A 6,020-nucleotide genomic window follows, 5' to 3' on the forward strand; every position below is an offset into this window, starting at 1 on the left:
ACATCAACCTTATATACGTTTAAGGAAAAAAGCAATATGTTAAATATAGGAAGTGAGGTTAGGTGTGTAACCTTCCACCACCCTAGTTTTTCATGAGTGACAGATTTCTTTTGGATTATGTTGATTGTGTCCTATGCACAAATGTCATGCTCCTATCATTTGGTACAAAATTTTAAATTTTGTTTCATAATTGTTAGAGATTATATATATGAAGTATAAAAAAATGTAATATTAATGTTAAAATATTTTATATTTTGTTTCATAAACACTAGCAATTATAATTATATATATATATATATATATATATATATATATAAATTAGTAAAAGTATAATATTAAAATGTTTAGAATTTTTTAACGTTTTTAATGGTTTTGAAGATATAGTAATAATAATAATAATAATAATTAATATAATTACCTAGATATTAATAAAAATAATCACATTGATAATATTAATATATTAGTATATATATATATTTAATTTAAGTAAAAATAGTATATTAATTATAGGGCGAGAGGTGATAGTTAATTATTGTCAATTCGAGCATACTATAATATGATTATATTTATTCATAATTAATTATGGTTTGTTAATCTTTTTGTGAATTAATACAATTTTATAATAATCATTTGCTCATTTTTAATATAATTGTACAAATTAAAAATTTTGACAGATGTCATTTCCTAAAGGAAATTTTTAGTGATAATTTTTTTAAGTCGATAGATATGTTTACTTGGACCATTTCCCAATTTGTGTGTCATCCTTATGTAAGGGCCATGCTAATCTTCTCTATATCACTCCAATTTTATTGGAAAGAAAATTGTACTTGTTATTGACAGTTCACTCAATTAAACTGTTATGCTCTTAACCTGCAAGATGATACCCGAATACCAAATATGGGAAGAAGTATACCTAGAACATAGAACAAGAGCAATAATAGCAAGTATTTTATTATTCAGAAAGCAAAGTTCACTTGCCTCTTCAAGGGGGAAACCTCCAATAGAGCTGAGCTCGATTACAAAATAAGACACGATGCTCCTCGTAGGGAGTCTCTATCCTTTATATAGGATTCATATATGCAATACAATGGGGCAATACCATGGTTCTTATTAATACCATCTATCTAATACCATGGCCCAATTGCAACTAATTGTGGTCCCGTCATTAAATGCGGGTTAACCACTTACAATTATTAATATGGGCTTTATTGACTCTTTACTTAACTATAACTATGACTCAATCCTATTAAATAAATAAGGGGGTTAGGGTGGGATGCTAACATGTCCTCCCCCATAATAATAGCCTTGTCCTTAAGGTTGAAGCTGCGGAAACTACTGAAGAATAGTGGTTGGTTCCCAGGTTGCATCTTCTGGAGAGGTGTCTTTCCACTTGATGAGGACTTCCTTGATCATGCAGCCACGTAGGTACGATTCTCGTGTGTCTAGGACCTGTTCAAGTTGGAGCCAGATTGACCCTTCTTCATCTAGTTCAGGTAGACTGGTTTGAATTCTGCAATTGTTCCCAATCACTTTCTTAAAGCATGAGACATGAAAAACTGGATGGATTTTTGCAGCGGGTGGCAAAGCTAGCTTGTAGGCCACTTCTCTAATGTGCTGAAGTACTTGATATGGTCCGTAGAATTTTAGAGATAGTTTTTGACAACCCTTGTCTTTAAGTGATGTTTGCTTGTATCGTTGCAGCCTCAAAAAGACCTAATCCCCTTCTTGAAATTGGCATTCTGAGCGATGTTGATCAACCTATTGCTTCATGCAGTTTTGAGCTTGATGAAGATTCTCTCTAAGATGGGTGAGCATGGTTGTGCGGTTATGTAGGAGTTGATCCACTGCTTGTACCTTTGAGCACCCCTTGATATAAGAAGTAGGGGAAGGAGGGAGTTGACCATAAACTACTTCATATGGAGTCATTTTGGTGGTGGCATGATAGTTAGTGTTATACCACCAATCAGCTAGAGGTAACCATTGCACCCATAGATGTTGCTTTTCTAAAGTGAAACACCTAAGGTAGCTTTCTAGACATTTGTTGACTACTTCTGTTTGACCATCAGTTTCTGGATGATAGGAAGTACTGATTTTTAGTTGGGTACCTTGTAGCCAGAAGAGTTCCTACCAAAATTACTAGTGAAGACTGGGTCACGATCAAACACAATGGAAGTGGGCATGCCATGCAATTTGAAGATCTGATCCATGAAAGATTGAGCGACCAAAGTTGGTGTAAAAGGGTGGGGTAGGGCAAAAAAATGAGCATACTTAGAAAATCTGTCCACAACCATCATGATGACTGACTTATTTCCTGACTTTGGAAGACCTGTAATGAAATCCATAGAAACCTCGTCCATATTGATGCTAGGATGGGCAATGGTTGTAATGTGCCTCGTGCTTTAATTCTCTCTCCTTTGTGGCGCTGACAGACATCACATTCCGCTACAAAAGTAAGAATGTCCTTTTCATGCCTGTCCAAAAAAATGATCTTCGAGTGCGAGCATACATCTTCTGAAAGCCTGAATGTCCTACAGTGGGGGATGAGTGCAACTCCGCCAAAATGCAGCTTTTGAGGGTGGATTTTGGTGATATTACGACTCTGTCCTTATAGCGAAGAATCTCATCCTACCACGAGTAGCCCTCGGTGGAAATTGGATCCGCCTGCAATTGAGTAATAAGTTGGGAGAGCCAGGGATGTGAAAACCATTCCCTGCGAGCCTCTTCAATCCATTCTGGGATGGGAAGGGAAATTGCGAGCAGGGTACTTTCCTCCTCAAATTGGCGAGATAATGCATCTGCTACAATATTTCCACGCCCTTTCTTGTAAATTATCTCATAATCATATCCCAGCATTTTGGCGAGCCATTTATTTTGTTGTTGTGAGGATAGGCGTTGCTCCAAAAAATATTTAAGGCTTTGATGGTCTATGCAGATTTGGAAGTGTCGCCCCAATAAGTAAGGTCGCCAGGTATCTACTGCATGTAAGATGGCCATCATCTCCTTCTCATAGATATATTGTCCCAGATTCTTCCCACTTAGTTGTTGGCTTGTGAAGGCCAAGGGTCGACCTTCTTACATTAAGACCGCCCCAATACCCATACCCGAAGCATCACATTCAATGACAAAAGATTTGGTGAAGTCGAGTAGTGCTAAGACTAGAGTGGAACACATGGCATTTTTTAGAGCTGTAAAGGCCTGTTGTGCTTCATCATTCCAGAGGAATGAATTTTTCATGAGTTGAGTGAGGGGCCTCACAATGCAAGCATAATTGTAGACAAATTTGCAATAGTAGCCCGTGAGACCCAAAAATCCTCTCAGGCTCTTCAAGGTCTTAGGTTGAGGCCAATCTTGCATTGACTGGATCTTTCTGGGGTCCACCCTTACACCTTCACGCCCCATAATGTGGCCCAAATACTCAACTTCTTCCATGCCAAAAGAACACTTGGACATCTTAACAAATAATTTATTCTCATGGAGCAGTTGCAAGAGCAGATCTACATGCTGAAGGTGTGCAACCCAAGTGAGACTGTAGATGAGGATGTCATCGAAGAAAACAAGGACAAATTTCTTGAGATATGGTTTGAGCAGGTGGTTCATAAGGCTCTGAAAGGTAGATGGGGCATTACAAAGACTGAATGGCATGACCAAGAACTCATAATGGCCTTCATGATTTTTGAAAGCAGTCTTTGGAATTTTGACTTCTTTCATGCGAATTTGGTGGTAACCCGAGCGAAGATCAAGCTTAGTGAAGAATTGAGCCCCATTTAGTTCATTCAGCAAATCATCAAAAACCGGGATGGGAAATTTATCTTTGGCTGTCAACTTATTAAGGGCCCTGAAGTCTGGACACATACACCATTCCCCATCTTTCTTGAGCATCATGACCACCGGTGATGAACAAGGACTAATGCTGGGACGAATGACACCTGCTTCTAAAATTTCCTTGATTATTTTTTCTATTTCATTCTTTTGGGCGAACGGAAATCTATATGGGCGCACATTTGGTGGTTGGGCCCCTGGGACCAAAGTGATGCTATGATCATGTTCCCCTCTCGAGGGTGGAAGCTCATGAGGCTTGTCAAAGACTAGCAGATGGTTATTTAAGATTTGTTGCATCTTAGGATGAATCGGAAGAGAATTGGGTTCGAAGGCCTAGATGGCATTAAATTGAGCTATAACTCCATGATGGCCCTTTTTTAATAATTTTTCCATCCGATGTGAGCTGATGATAGAGGGAGCTCCCGCCTGGAGTCCGCAGAGGGTATGTGTGTGGTTTTTCTGCTTAAAGCTCATATATAACTCCTGGAAATCCATTGTGATTGGGCCAAGTGTGCGAAGCCATTCAGCACCTAGGACAATGTCTCACCCTCCCATGTGTATGGAAAACATGTGGGTCTTTAACTGATAATCCCCCATTTGATGTTTGACATTTTCACAACATCCCTCACATTTCATTGTTCCCCCATCAACAATTTGGACTTGGAAGTTAGAAACTACTCGTACAAAACAATGCACTGCTTCCACGACTCTTTGATGGATAAAATTATGTGTACTTCCACTATCAATCAATACTACTACTGGGCGACGCTTAATAAAACCTCTGATTTTTTGAGTTTGAGGTGAAGAAATCCCTGCCAAAGCATGTATCAAAATAACTAGTTCTTCAGGTACATTGTCCTTCTGGTTGTCCTCTTCTTCCTCCTCTGGTTCCTCAAGTGGTGGGACTTCCTCCGAAGATGTTGGGTCCCTATAATACTAGTGATTACCCCATTACTATTGTAGTTATACCCCTTATTTATATTGTTGTGCCCCCATTGCCCCCATATTGTTATTAATGTGCCCATAGAATCCCTCTATTGTTATTTTTGTGGCTTTATATTATTATTGTTAGGTCGGCTGGATTATATTGTGACTCCTTAGACTCCTATATATAGAAAGGAGGTTTTGTCATTTGTATCATCGAAGAATTGTTCATTTATGTAATGTAAAGGAGGTTGCCCCCTCGAAGAGGCTGAATTCTAAGGCGTTGATCTATCTTTTCTATCCTTTCTTGAGCTGGTTTCATAACATTTGGTATCAGAGCTTTGGATTCTAGGGTTTCGCTGCTCCAAACAGGTCATCGTGGCATTTTCGCTATAACTTTTTTTTCTGTGACGTTTCAGAAGTCGCAAAAAAAACCCATTTGAGAAGAATTCGCGCTGAACCTTGGGTCCAAATTTCAGAGCTTTTCGCGTGATATTTTCAGAGATATGATCTGAGGAAGTTGGTCTTTTTGCAGACTCCTGAATTACACTCAAAACAGGTGACCTGGGGAAAATCATCATAACTTTCTTTCTGAGCATCGGATTGAAATTTCGTAAGAAGGTACAGAAAGAGGACAGACTGTAGTTTTTGTTTATATATTTTTCAGAGTCAAAGGTTGAAACAGTGACACGTGGCACTTCATACAAGTTCGCTCTACTGAACCAGTCTATAATCAGGTCACTGCGGGAGATTGTGCATAACTCTTTCTTGGAGAATCCAATTTGGATCAGACTAGTGGCATTGGAAAGAGGACATAGAAGGCTACTACAAGTCACAATTTTAAGACTGGATGATTCGAAATTACAGAGATACATCAGATTCAATATCAGGCTTCTACAAAGTAAAAAAAGGTGTGTAGTTTTTTTTTAATTTTTGCATAAGCTTGGTTTGAAGGAATTCAAAGGGCATAGTAAAGCATTATTATCGGTAACTGATGCCCCGAGGAAAGAAAATGCAAACACCTAGTAAGGAACCTGAAAGCTCTAGCATGACTCATGAAGAAGAGGAAGAAATGCTACATGATATATCAAAATTACAAGAACAAGTGCAACAAATGTCACGCTCACAAAAGCTAACAGATGCTAAGATAAATGGCGTGGAATCTAAGATAAAGGGCATGGAAGCTAAGATGGATGATCTGAAAACAGATTTGAGGACAGATTTGAAGACAGAAATGGCAGATTTGAAGACAGATTTGACAAATTTTCTACAAGAAA

General features: G+C 38.4%; 1 non-coding gene across 1 annotated transcript; it reads right to left on the minus strand.

Annotated features, from left to right (window-relative positions):
• Positions 1–728: 728 nt before the first annotated feature.
• On the minus strand, positions 729–831 carry LOC149183229 (U6 spliceosomal RNA). Its single transcript, XR_016257894.1, has one exon. It is a non-coding gene; the product is annotated as a U6 spliceosomal RNA (small nuclear RNA).
• Positions 832–6,020: the final 5,189 nt, after the last annotated feature.

Source organism: Pinus tabuliformis, chromosome 3_2, assembly GCF_031772625.1.
Source record: "Pinus tabuliformis cultivar Carrire ecotype Pingquan chromosome 3_2, CPIR1, whole genome shotgun sequence".
Taxonomy (NCBI): domain Eukaryota; kingdom Viridiplantae; phylum Streptophyta; class Pinopsida; order Pinales; family Pinaceae; genus Pinus; species Pinus tabuliformis.